At 35.1% G+C, this 14,947-nt stretch overlaps 1 long non-coding RNA gene across 2 annotated transcripts in view; it reads left to right on the forward strand.

The window, feature by feature from the left end:
- LOC105482224 (uncharacterized) overlaps positions 1 to 7,791 on the forward strand; it is a 47,295-nt gene extending 39,504 nt beyond the window's left edge. For both annotated transcript variants that reach the window (XR_987461.3, XR_987460.3), the window contains exons 2-3: positions 2,835 to 2,976; positions 6,561 to 7,791. This is a non-coding gene — a long non-coding RNA (uncharacterized lncRNA). The remainder of the gene's footprint in view (positions 1 to 2,834; positions 2,977 to 6,560) is intronic.
- Positions 7,792 to 14,947: the final 7,156 nt, after the last annotated feature.

The raw sequence follows: 14,947 nt of genomic DNA on the forward strand, positions 1-14,947 counted from the left end.
GATCTCGGCTCAGTGCAGCCTCTCGACCTCAACCTGCTGGGCTCAAGAGATTCTCCCACCTCAGGCCCCTGAGTATCTGGGACTACAGGCGCACATCACCACCCGGTTACTTTTTGTTTGTATTTTTTGTAGAGATGAGATTTCACCATGTTGCCATGCTGGTCTCAAACTCCTGAGCTCAAGTAATCCTCCCACCTCAGCCTCCCAAAGTGTTGGGATTACATGCATGAGCCCACTGCACCTGGCTGCAAAGACACAAGACTTGTTTAAAAAAAAAAATAAAAACTTCTTCTAAAGTCTTGAGCAACACTGTTAAGGAGTCCACCCTTGTTTTAGTACAACTGAGGGTTAAAGTAAGAGATGAGGCCGGGATTCTTTTTGTTCTAAAATAACAGCCAAGGTCATGCTACTTTTTTAAGAGTTGTTTTGTGTTTGTTATGTAATCTCCAAAAGAGTAAACTGTCTTTATTCCAAAATTGTATAACTCCTGCCCTAGTCAATGTTGCCTTACCATATAGGAATATAAAAGAAATCCGAAGTATCTTTTGAACACTTACTGTTTGATTAAATTTATCCACGAGAGAGGTACTTTTCATCAATAGAATTATCAGTCAACCTCTCTCTTTTGTTAAATAGCCAACTATTGCATGACCTGTTTTTTGATTCATAATTACACAAGCAAAGACCATGGATTTTTGCATTATCTATTTTGCTAAAAAAGAGATAGAAAGGGCCAAAGATCCATGAAGGCCAAATAAAGGATTAAAACTATTAAAACTAGGGTAGGAGTTATTTAAATAGCTACTCTAATATATTTTCTGTTAGTTAAGAAAAACTAAAAGTATATTTAGCAAAAATAAAAATACAATATAAAGACCATAATTAAAATAAACAAGAAAAAAAAAAAGAGAAACGTAAAAATTCAGACAAACTAGAACTTTCTAAAATAAACTCAAAAAGTAAAATATAAAAAATTAAACAAAAAATGTTCAAGTGATTGGCATATACTTAGGACATTCAACAAAAGTGTTAAAAGCTTAAAAGATGCAACAATATAATTAATAAAATAACGCAAAATGGATTTAGTCAAAAGACTTGAAGGAGAAAAACAGACTAAAAAGTAAAAGTTAAATGTAAAATGACAATATTCTATAACATGGCTCGGTGGCAATGTCTTTATAACAGAAAGCAAATGCACACAGCACAAAATGCTTTACCTATATATTTGCACCAAAAGCCTTAATTGTTTCATTTTTTAATCAATATTTCCAATATTTAGAAAGTGACAATCATCCAATATATAGGTAAAATTTTACTGATTTAAAATATTCATCACATTTATAATAGTAAAATATCAGAAACATTTAGCTATAACAAAAATTTAAATATTATAGAGCTTCCGTAGTCAGCTATTACTATCCTGGGTCCCATCCACTATTGTTAACTCAAGGGTTTTTCTCCTGCAGTTATTCTCTCTGTATCTTGAATCACCAAATTACTGCTATTAGTATAAAACATACTTTAATATTTTTCACATCTCAAAATATACTTCATCCAGTAAATCACTTATAACCAGAATGTTTACAAACCCTAAAAATCAGTAAGGATAAGAGAGCTAACCAAAAAGAAAAGTTGACAATTGACACATTTTAAAAGATACTACATCTGGTCCAATTGGCCAATAAATATATGATCTCATTGGCCATCAGAAAAATGCAAATAATATATCACAATTGATAAAATGAAATGAAAATGCAACTAAGTTTTAGCAAAAATAGCAACTGAAATGCTTATAAAGTGTTTCAATAAAAAATATTTAGAATACTTTGGCCATAATTTCTTAATATATGTCTTTTCTATGATCCAGCAATTTGATTCCCAGGTGTAAGCCCCATGGAAACTCATACATAAGTCACCAAAATCCATGTACTAGAAGATATATGACTAGTAACTAAGAAATTATTAATAGCACAAAGTGGCACTATGCATAATCATCCAAAATTGTGAACTTTTCAAATTCCCTTCAACACTATAATGGATAAATAAATTATAGTACATATATCCAGACAATAGAAAATTAAATAGCAGTGAGGATGAAAAACCTATAACTACTTGTAACAAAGTGAATAATTCTCTCAGAAAATAATACACGGCAAAGGAAACCGGAAAGAAAAGATTACCTAACCCTCTAGTGTTGGACTGCAGTATGGGATTGCCCTTTTAGGGGTAATTTTTGAGTGCATGGAGCACGAGGGCTTCTGGGGATGTAGTAATGCTCTTTTCTTTGATCTGCAGGCTGTTAAGTTTCTGAAAATTCATCAAGAGTTATATTTAAAATATGTGCACTTTTGTAAGTATATATGCTTAAATTAAAGGTGAAAAAAAAAAAAAACACTTGACCCCACAGTGCCCTCTAACTACCACATGTGCATCTGGCCTTTTATAATAAGCCTTCTTAAATGAGTGCTCTGTACTTGCTCCATTTACTGTATCCACTTTCTCACACTGTTTTCTTTGTAGATCCCATGTCAATAGGTCTTTTGTGCTGGCTTTTCAACAGTGAGACTTTTCAAGGCTGCCTGAACCAATGGTTAGCTTTCAGCCTTCAACTTAATCAACCTCCCAGCAGCACTTGACATATTGATCTTTTCTTTATTCTTGAAAAAATTTTTTCCTTGGCTTTGTGACACTGCATTATCCCCACTGACCACTCCTTTGTAGTATCTTTTGCTCAATATAACATATAAAATCAGGCAAATAGCATAACTAGAATTCGGAGAACATTACAAACTTCAAATTCACTATAAGTACAAAAAAATTGCCTATTTTCGCAGAGCCATCTCTCAAATTTTGCAGAAAGGTGGGGCTGGCGGTGGATGCTGGAAACACTGCTGAGGAAGAGGGAATGAGAGAAGAGCGAGCCTACAACTGATCTAAAATCCACCCCCTACCCCTGCAAGAAAGGAAGTGTCCACTGTAAGTGTGAAAATACTGAAAAATATTTCTGGTAAATCAGTGCACTGGCTGCAGGGAAGGGATATAATAGTGTGTGGGATGCGTGGTGACTGAATTGAGAGGCAATGCTTCCAAAGAGTAAGAGTACAATAAAAGGAGAGGCATCCTTTGGAGAATGGAAGGAGAAGGGGAAAAGAAGCAAAAGGGAAAATATTGTGATCCTGCTAGAAAAAAAAATAAAATCCAGGACATTCAGTCTCTTCTCACACTAACCAAATAAACAAACTAAACAAGTGGAATCATTAAAGATGTGCAGTCTAAGGCCATACCACCCTGAACGTGCCCGATCTCGTCTGTTCTCGTAAAGATGTGCATTTGCCAACACTGACTTAAAAAGATGCTCTTGATACAAGAAACTTGTAACCAAACCTGCTGGCATTCTGCCCACAAATTGCATAAATGTAAACAGTCTTTATCTACACAGTTACTACAAAAGAAAAACAAAGTGAGAAGCAGACATTTTACCTGATGAAAATTATCTCTCAAGAAACCAACTACAAAGCAGAAGAGTCTAACACAATATTTCAAACTAAATTAAACAGCCTCAGACAAGCAATTGTGGATATATATAACAAGAATAAGAAGTTCATATATTAAGGAAGAAATGAAATGAAAGTTGATTGAATTCTAAGAAGAAGCAGAAGGAAGCAGATAAGGGAATGAGAGGGAATGAGGAACAGGGGGCGGGAGAGAGAAGATAACATTTCATCAGCAGTGATGACTAAATTATTAGGAACCCGAGGGAGAATAAAAACTTAATAAGGGACATTGGAGAAAGGTAGGAAATTACCAAGAGAGTGAAAATGAGTTATAATAAGAAATAAAAAGGGTGAGAAGCAAAGTAGCTAAATAAGTAGAAAGGCTAATAGCAAACAAGTCATATATAAAAATAGTATATAAAAAGTCATAATATAAAAATTCCTGGAGTTAAAATAAAGACTTTTTTTTTTTTTTTTTTGAGACAGAATCTCACTCTGTCGCCTAGGCTGGAGTGCAGCAGGGAGATCTCTGCTCACTGCAAGCTCCGCCTCCCAGGTTCACACCATTCTCCTGCCTCTGCCTCCCAAGTAGCTGGGACTACAGGCGCCCGCCACCATGCCCGGCTAATTTTTTTGTATTTTTAGGAGAGACTGGGTTTCACCGTGTTAGCCAGGATGGTGTCGATCTCCTGACCTCATGATCCGCCTGCCTTGGCCTCCCAAAGTGCTGTGATTACAGGGGTGAGCCACCGCGCCCAGCAGAGACTCTTTTTAAATATGGAAGACACCTAATAGGTTCCTGAGCACTTTTCTTGAAATGACTATGGAGAAATAAAGTTGGAAGGAATAAGTCACAGTAAACGACATTTCGCGAAACCGTTAACACCTACTGGAGAGAGAACCAAAGACTATCCTAGCCCTATTTACTACTGCTAATCTTTGTTATCTGTTTTCTCACACACTAGCACCATTCTAGAATTAATCTGCTTTAGCATTATTTATATTTTCCCAGGATGTGTGTGTGCGTGTGTTTGTGTACCCATCCAGGATCTCCATCTCTCTCCCTTGGTCTTGACATCAAATGACATCAAAGGGACTCCTTTACTTTAAGTTTCCCTGAATGAGTAATGAACCTTTGAATTTCTTGCCCTCACTGGCCTTGGTGAGGTGTGTTTTGACATGGGATGCCCTCAAAGGGGAGAGAACTGGCAAGGGTAGACCTTAGCAATGACCGGTCCCAAGAAGTATATTAATAAATCTATAAGACTGTAATGATTTAAAAAATCCTTGCCAGGCAAATCCTTTTGACTTATAGGCAAAAGGATCACTAATTTAAAAGGACAAGATAATCAGATTTCTTAAAAGCAACATGAAAAGCAAGACAATAATATAGCAGCATTTTCATGGGAAAAAAAGTGAATCAAATATTTTACATTCAGCAAAACTACTATTTAAGTATCAAGGCTGTGAAGAAAATGATTGTAAACATTCAAGAACCCAGGTTGTACAGTGCTCACAGTTCTTTTTGAAGAATCTAATCTATTAGAGCTTTAAAACCAAGAGATGACTGGAGGGGCGGGGGGATCATCAGCAAAAGACATCGTGATGAGCACTGATTTATTGAAGTGTAGAACTAAGATTATGGCTAAAGTGGGGAAGAAGGTGGAATAATGGCGAACGAGTGTTACTTTTTGTGTTATGTATTTTGATAAAGTAAAAATAATGCACTAAAATAAAGGAAAAAAAGAAAAAGAGGAACATAGAATAAGCTCATTGATTTTTATACAGGCAATAGGCAGGAGTCAAAAGATACTATTAAAAATCAACAAACCTGATAGTAAATGTTTAGATAAGAAACCAAGACACTGAAAGCATTAGAAAGTAAAAAGTAAAAAAGTAATCACTAGAAGAAAATACTAACTATTCTAAACATCAAATTTAATTTAAAATGTAAAAGAACAAAGTAAATATAACTAATGCAGAAGACAAAACAAATATAATACAATACATATAATAATTATGCAATTATAATTATATAAAGTTATAGGAACTATAAAATGGGTTATATTAGTCATTTCAATAAATATGAATTGGCTTAACTCAATTATTAAAAGAAAACTTTGAGTTTTGCTAACAAAGAAATACTAAGCTATAATTCTGGACATAAGATAACTAAAAAACATGATTCAAAAGACTAATAGGACAACTCAAGGATGTATCAGTCAAATGCAAACAACAAGAAAGCTGATTTTGTGATCCTGTTAAGCAAAGTCAAGTCAAATAAACAAAAAATTAAGTATGACAAAGACACTTTTTATAATGAAAACCACAATTGCTAATAGAAGTAACAACTATGACTATCTACACACCAAATAATATTATACATTGCTACCTTTACAGAGGAGAAACTACAGGAAATTAAAGGAGATGAAAAAAGATGAAAGAAGAGCAGATAGAAAGACAGTAATAAGAGAAGACCTGAATATCATTTACAGTATGACAGATCGAGTGATTAAAATAAAAAGGATATTGAGGACCTAAATAACATAATCAATAAGATAAAGTACATTGTATAAATATAAAACAAACTGTACACCTACTTAACAGAAGATGCACCTTTATTTTCAGTGCACATGGAATGTTAAAAATTGTTTATAAATTCCATGAATGATTTCCTGAGCCATAAGAAAACATCTGTAGTTGGATAATGTAGAAGTATTATGAACAATACTTTCCGACTGCAATGCAATAAAATAGAAAATACTGACACCTCCATAATCTACTTTCACTTTAAAAATGTACATATAAAAGAAAATCTATTTTAAAACCCTTGAAATAATCTCTATGAATGAAGATAATTCAAACTAAAATACAAAATATCTTAACATAATGATAAAAATAGACTACATATTTTATATATTCAAAGCAATGATCAAAAGAAAACTAATAGGTTTAAACCTTTATAGCAAAAAAATGTAAAGTATGAAAATAAATGAACTAACTTTTTTCTACTTTCTTTTTCTTTTTTGTTTCCTCTTCCTCCATTGTCTCTTTTTTTCCTTCCAGACTGATTCATTGCAAGCTCTTTAGTGCGGCAGAACAAGGCAGATGACCATTCTACAAAGGGGAGGCAGCCGTGGTGGCCCAGAGTCATTAGTTGAAGCTGCTGGAATGAGGATGACATCTAGAGAGAAGTGAACATTCTCCACCTAAAGCAACCACGGCTCTTTGAAGAAGTGACTGAATCCAAGGCTGGGACATATGGCATTTTTGTGTGGGTGCCAGAAAGCATGAAAGCACCCAAATAATGATGGGGACATGTCAAAAAGGCACAAAAGCCAGTGTACTACAATATAAGCATCACATAACTAATCATAGTAGCATATTTCAGCTCACTTATTAAAAGAGGAAACTATGATTTTATATTGATATAAATAGACCTAAAATGTGTTGAGTAACTGAATTTTACATATTCTCAAAATATCTACCCCTGAAATTATTAATTATAAAAGAATAAGTACCTGTATAATTTGAGTACAGAAAAAATGTTCTAAATAACACTGAAAATATGAGGATAATAAAAGAATAATCTATAAATTTAATCAAATAAAACAAATAATAGAGTACTTTTATATGGCCAGATCACCATAAGCAAAGTTAAAAGACAAATTACAAATTGAAAGAAAATACTTTGCAGTACATATAGCAGATAAAGAACTAATATTAATAATACAAGGAATATTTAAAACCAGGGGAAGAGAAAAAAAGCAATAGAAATATGAGCAAAAAGATGAAGAATTTACAAAGAAAATATTTAAAATGATCTTTACACATATGTTCACTTTCACTTGTAAAATGAAAAATAAAAAATAACTACCCTGGATCTATTACTCAGCTCTGGAACTGGCAAAAATTAAAGGTTTCACAACCCACTTTTTTGGTCAGGTGTTGGGGAAACACAAGAATAGGAGAAAAGGAGTGAAAGAGGAAGAGAAAGGGAGAAGAGACATTGAGTGAATGATAAATCATATGGGACAAAACGTAACAAATGGTGAAGCTTGGTAAGAAATCTTGGTAAGTGGTGTACAATAGTTCTTTGTACCATGCTTGTAATTCTTCTGTGAGTTTGAAATAAAGTATAAAAATAAAATGTTGAAGAAACTAACTTTTAAAACTGAGTAAATTTAACTTATTGAAAATAACATTGGAGAATGAATATGCCATAATTTAAGGTGTTTACAAAGAATATACAACATCAGAATGCAATTTTTTAAACCATGATTACATCTCTATTGGAAAGAAAACAACTAGATTTGAAAAAAAAAAAAAACCTCAAAAATAGAATTGTTGACAGTAATATTTTTGGTGACTTTTTGCCTTTCTCCTTTCCTCCAGTTCCCAAATTGTTATGCATTAGCATGTTCTGTTTTTCCAATGCAAACAGAAAATTTCAGTCAGGAGCGCAGTGGCTCACACCTATAATCCCAGCCCTTTGGGAGGCTGAGGCAGGAGGATCGCCTGAGGCAGGGAGTTTGATGCCAGCCTGAACAACAGAGTGAGACCTCATCTCTACACAAAAACAAACAAACAAAAATTAGGTGTGCTGGTGCAGACATGTGGTCCTAGCTACTTAGGAGGCTGTAGTGGAGGGAGGATCACTTGATCCCAGGAGTTCAAGGTTGAACTGTAATGACACCATTGCACTTCAGTTGGGCAACAGAGTGAGACTCTCTCTCTCTAAAAAAAAAAATAAGAAAAGAAAATTTCCTTATCAAAAAATTTCAATTACATTCATATTCATTAAATTTCCTTATAAGAAAAAAAACCCTTGGTGTTTTTATGTTGCCCACTAGCAGTTTACCCTGTTCTGTCATCTTTGGTTTAAGTACGTGCACCTGGAATGGCAGGGAAGGTGATGGACTGAGAGTTCTTTTTCTACGCAGCCACAACTGCCATCAGTGTTTTGAAAAGTCTTCTATTTGAATGTGTGTGTGTGTGTGTGTGAGAGAGAGAGAGAGACAGAGAGAAAGAGAAAGAGAGAGAGAGAGATAAACAGAGGGGTTTCAAACTTGGCCTTCCACAGTCAGATAGAAGAAGTTTCTGAATCCCAGCTCTGCCTAGCACTATACTCACTGTAATTGTAGGTGAATGAGTTAATCTCTAAGCTTCAGTACCACTCCCTATAAACTGAGAATCATATAAGAACCTGTTTCCTTTGTTTTGAAAATTTGATGATATATTTGATGTGGATCTGGATACTTGGCAGCATTCAATAGATTACACCTTTATTTTGTTAACCTATCTCTTTTAGTAATGCAAAATGTTGTATTTATATAATTCATGTTATATAAATGTATCGAAAACCCATATCCTCTACATATCCAGAGAATAAATAAATAATAAGAGATTTTTTCACCTCACTAAACAGATCCGCAGCAAGATCTTCTTAAATGGTAAACCACTGCAGTAGATTTACTTTTTGGTAATAAGTAAATTCCAAGCCACTTTTCATAAACATATAAATATATATATATATAAAGAGAACCCAGCAATGAATATTTTTACAGATGAAGAATATACGAATCACATTTGCGTAATGTCATCCCTTCTTAATAATGCTAAGGCAGCTGAACATCTTATGATTTCTATCAGTGCTGTGCCTTCTAGAGTATAATCAGGAGCAGAATGGCAAAGAATATATTTAACTTGCTTCTTTCTTGACACGTATTTGGATGTTCATGTCAACAATCCAACTTGATATTTTCCAAAATTACTCAAAACTAATCTTGCTAGGCAAGGATGCAATACAGAGAAAAAAAAATGTGTGTTTTTTTGGTGCTGCTATCTGCTTCTACTGTGAGCTCTGGATGGCACAATCACATTCTTTTCATTAGGGAGGTATGGACCAGGCTGTTCCAAGTTAGAGGCAGGAGCATAACCACCCTGTGGTTCAGAAAGCCTGGGGGGAAGAACAGCTTAGGATCAAGAGGACGAAGATAATGAAAAGTGCCTCACTTGTATATGGTATGGTTGGTGAAGAGTGAAAGCAGGTCAGGTGCAGTGGCTCACGCCTGTAATCACAGCACTTTGGGAGGCCAAGGCAGGCGGATCACCTGAGGTCAGGAGTTCGAGACCAGCCTAACATGGAGAAACCCTGTCGCTACTAAAAATACAAAATTAGCTGGGTGTGGTGGCGCATGCCTGTAATCCCAGCTACTCGGGAGGCTGAGGGAGAATTGCTTGAACCCAGGAGGCGGAGGTTGCGCGAGCGCCATTGCACTCCAACCTGGGCAATAATAGCGAAACTACATCTCAAAGGAAAAAAAAAAAAAAAAGAGTGAATGCAGTACTGAGAAACGAACTCTTGACTTAAAAAACGGGGAGTACTATTATAACCATGCCATTAGGAGAGAGAATGCAGAGGTCTTCTGGAAAAAGAAAAAGACATAGGTGAATGTAGGGGTTTCACCTGTTCACTAGGCAGAAACAGAAATAATATGGGAATAGCTGACCTGTTCTTAACCCTTCACCTCCAAGCTCTACGTGTGAGGAGTCTTCATTTTCCATAGATGAAAAGGTATTCCACGTGTCTGATGTGGAAAGATGCTCTGGAGAAAATGGAACACTGATGGGGAATTTGGGAAACAATAAAATTGTGGAAACAATAAAAAATATATATAAAAGGTCAATTGAGTCAATCAATTGATCCAAACAGCCTGGATGCCAGGCTGGCCAGCCCCTGAGTGCTAAGAGAGTGCAGAGCCTGGTCAGGACATGCTGGAAATGATTCATCGGGAAAGCTGGTCCTCTACCTGCAGCTCAGTGCATTTATCTCAACACAACAACCTTATTAGGAAAATCCCCCCCGTCCTCTGCAGGGTATCTTGATTTTTATCTAGTGATTCTTCAGGCAAAGACTTTCTTTTAGGGAGATGGTTGATAACATTGGTTCTTTGAAGATATAGTAATTTCTTGAAGAACCATCTGTTTTAGGGGGTAAAAATTTCTTGAAGATTTACATGCATATCTTACGCTGCCTAAAGGAAAAGACTTAGTTGCGAATAGGCACGAGTGAACTAAATGAATGAATGGGACACACACACACAAACACACACACGATGCATTTATTTATTTTTCCCCCAATAGCTAGAAGTTCTCTATTTCTGAAATGCAAAGAGTATATTTTATCTGTTTATATTTGTGTAGAGACCAGTTCTACCTAGTATGGCCCATAAGCCCTAGCTTAATGTTTTCTTACCTCCTCTTCTGAGTTTTAATCACATTTTCATACCTTTCCCGGCTTTACTTTAGATTACCAAGTGTGACATCAAAGAATTTACTAATTCTCTGTAAAATGATATTAAGTCTATTTCTGTGTGCATTTGGGTGTGAGATTGGTTATGCATAAGGTTCACCTAAATTCCTGACAAGTTCAAAAGGCTACCTAGAGCCTTAAGCTTACTTAAAGTGATGCTATTAATTTTGCATCTTTATTTTTGCTTTTGTTTGATTTTCAAGGTTATTTCAAGGTTGTGGTAAATTGTTACTTTTGTCATAGTGCTTGTAATTCTGCAGGGGGATAAAATATGAAAAAGTAAAAGAAAAATAAATGAGTAAGTTAGGAAAACGTAGATAATAATGGTATATTTAGGTGAAGAAAATGTAAGTTGTTGATTTACTTAAAAATCTGTTGAACTTTTATTTGTAATATTAGCACACACAACAAAGGTATACTTTTTATTCTTTTAGTTTTTTTTAGTGTTTAGAAAAAAACTTTCATTACCTTTATGGTTGACAAGGTGTGAATGAGTAATGTAACAATTATAATGGAAATTCAAAAGTTCTAACTAAAAAAAAGTCCAAATATCTAAAGTATCTATAATATCTTACGTGGTTCATAATATAAGAAACAGGACTATTCTTAGCCTGACCTCTAGTGTTAACAGAACATAAGTGTGAAGTTCAACAATATTAGACCAAAAAGAAAAAACAGGTTAAAACAAAATATGTAACAATATTTTTTCATAATGAGATAATTCATTTTTAGTGAGTTAAACTGCAAGCACAGACACATAAATCCAAAGGGTGTTCAGAGATTATTTAACACTTTTATTTCTTAGAATGGAAATCTGAGGCTGACAGCTATTAGGATCATAGAATTAGTCTGAATTTGTTTACAAAGCTGTGCTTCAGTTTTTCACCTTCTCCATTGGCCATAAACTAGTTTTACAACTGTGGGAAGACGATTTGGGCTTTGAAAAAAAATATGTTTTTTATTTATTTATTTTTTTATTTTTTGAGTCTACATCTCATTCTGGCACCCAGGCTGGAGTGCAGTGGCTTGATCTTGGCTCATCGCAGCCTGGAACTCCTGGGCTCAAGTGATCCTCCGGCCTTAGCCTCCCATGCCTGGCTAAGTTTTTTTTTTTTTCCTATGGATGGGGTCTTGCTCTGTTGCCCAGGCTTGTCTCAATCCCCTGGCATCAAGCAATCCTCCTGCCTTGGACCCCAAATCCCTGGGATTAACAGGTATGAGCTACCATATGCGGTCTTAATTTCGCCTGTTAATTCCTGTCATCACCATCTCCTGAGCACTGCTGCCACTAAGATGTGGATACACTTCTTATCTGTTCTGAAATTGTCAAATTCAAGTCACTCAAACAAATGGTACCACAGAAAGAACTTGGGGAAAAAATTATTCTTTATTAACTCAGTCCAAATTTAGAGTTGTCTGACTTTTCTTCAGTCAACCAAAACAACCTCTTGTAATTATCTATCCATTTACAAGACATTCCTAAATATAGCTCCTTATAATACAAGCAACTCAAGGGTTTCACTCTTTTTTTCTAGTAGAAAGAAATTGTTTCTTATAGCAGAAGCCTCTGAAGTTTTGCATGGAGTATTTCACCTTGTGAAGTTACCAGCTAGGGGATTAATTTGTATCCACCACTTTACCTGATATATTCTTGGCAGACAAAGAAAAGAGGAATAGTGAATTATTTGCTTACTCTTAAGATCTGGGGTATCCTGTTCTTCTGGTCTCCTTTGTCCTTACACATTATCCTTAATTCCTCAAATCTTCACTCTTAATTTTTTTTCTTATTTACAAAGTTTTTCACTTCTTTTGATCCTGAACTCAGTTTGTAAAAGCTTTTCCAGTGGTGATAGACACTAGAAAGTGTCTAGCTTTAGGTATTGGATAACTCAACTTTGCTTCCTATTACAAAACTAATAAAGACATTTGCTTCCTAAGCCAGAAAATTGTCCCCAGGGTATTCTAATGTACTTTTAATGAGATATAACCTATAGTTAATTTTTTTAACAGAAGTTTAAGTAGCTCATGTTGCAATTACCACTCAATTTCTTACTTTCGAAATATTTATAAGCTGATTTGAAAAGGTCATGCTTATAGGTAGCCTAATTATTACTGGTTTTAAAATAACACAATTCTTACTCTCTTAAATGTTTGTTCTCTTGTCTCTTAGTGTACTGATTGAAACATTTGAATGCAAAAGTCCCTTTAAAGATGTTGTCAAAAATAAACTTGCAATAAAACTGCAAAAAATTTGATGGAGCAATTACCAATAATGTATGCTGTATGTAAAATCTAATTTTTGCTCTGTTTAGAAGTTTGATGGGATTAAATAAACATCATGGTTGACAAAAACAATGATAATTTCTGAGTGCATACTAACTCTTACACTGCAAACTATGGTGGACTCAGACACTCTGTTCTTTGAGATGCCTGTCATCCCTTCTACCTAGTTCTCCAGAGCTCGTTGATTCCAACATGTTTTCCAAAAATGGAGTCTAGTAACCTAATTACTCTATGAACGCATCTAATAATATTCCGATAAATTTCCCTTACTATTAATATTCATTTCTGTTGCTTGCATTTATAAACCCTAACTGACTCAGGTTAACAATAGTACAGGTTAAAAGCCCATTAGTAAAATAAGAGAAAGCTGGAATTCGTTCCAGGCAAAAAATAAGGCAGTTGATAGTGACAATTCCCATCAGTAAACCTGGGGAGGAATGTAGCACTCTGTGAATGAGGCAACTATATTAGTTAATTAAATTCCCACTTGTGCTTCTCCAAAATCAAGTTCCTATTTATGGTGAGACTTTGGGAGATTACAATGCTTCTGCCATAAAAATTAAGAAATGTTCCATACTCTAGAGTAACAAATGTCGAGTCAAAGCCATGAGTCAATTGAGCATTAGTTTCCTGGAAGCAAATCAAAACTAAAAAAAAGAATTTCAGGTCTGGGGAATGAAAGTCTGTCTTGAGCCACCATAATAAATAGTTTCAGTTCTGTCTCAATTCCCAGTCCTGAAATAGTTAGCATCAAAGAACCTGATAAAAGGAAGGCAGGGTGGACTTAAGAATGAACCTTGCAATGTATCCACTATGTGTGATGACCTGTGAAATTTTCCTAGCCGTATTCAAAGGACCCTAAAGCCTCCTACTAGGGAAATTCTTCAATGCAATAAAAATATCAAATCATTTAAGAACTGTCAGGCACCATGTCTCACCTAATTCATCTAATTCCTGGAACCCCCAAACACTGCCACATACCACCAATTTTACTTGGGTCTTATGGGCATCAGGAGAAAACTAGAGTTTTCACTTTAGCTTTCTGGAAAAGCTAAAGGGCTTCAACTCCATTTTATGGTTGCTTTTACAGCTCCCAAATGCACATTTGGAATTAACATCTTTAGGGGAAGGCAGCATCTCTACGCTGTTGTCTCTGCTGACAGACTAAGACCAAAGGTGTACAGAGCCAGTGAGAGGTTCCTGGAGCTCCCTATCTACCAAACAGCAGCACAGCGTGCATCTCTATATCTCTCTTGTTAGGGGATACTGTAAGAGCTAGGAAAATCATCAAAGACTCCAAAGATTTAGGGGTGGTAATTTCTCTCACATCCTCGTTTAATTATACAATTTAACCAATGAAAAGAGACCAAGACCTAAAGTAGCATATGCTTTCGATCTTTGTTTACCTGAAAAAACTGCCCCCTTTGCTTTGATTCTTGAGAGATAATTTCTCTGCACATTGAATTCAAGGTTAACAGTCACCTTTTATTTTTTTTTTCTTTTAGCACGCCAGAGATATTCTTCTTTTTTCTTTCAACAGCTGTGGATGCCTTAGAGAAGCTACTTGTTAGTCTAAAGGCTGTTACTTTGATTATCTTCTTTGATTTCCCACAGCTTCACTAAGAGTCTTAGTATATATTTCTTTTTATTTAACCTGCTTGGGCTTTACTGGGATTTTAAATGTAAGGATTGAGATCTTTCATCATTTCTGGAACATTCTAAGCCATTATCTTTTGTAATATTATTGCTGCCTCATTCATTTTTTTCTCTCATGCAGAAGTTCGTGTTTAGACTTTCTCACCCTGCCTGTTAACTTGTTAACCTCTTCTTTATTTTAGATCTTTTTGTCTCCTTA

The sequence above is a fragment of the Macaca nemestrina genome, chromosome 8, assembly GCF_043159975.1.
Source record: "Macaca nemestrina isolate mMacNem1 chromosome 8, mMacNem.hap1, whole genome shotgun sequence".
Classification (NCBI taxonomy): Eukaryota; Metazoa; Chordata; class Mammalia; order Primates; family Cercopithecidae; genus Macaca; species Macaca nemestrina.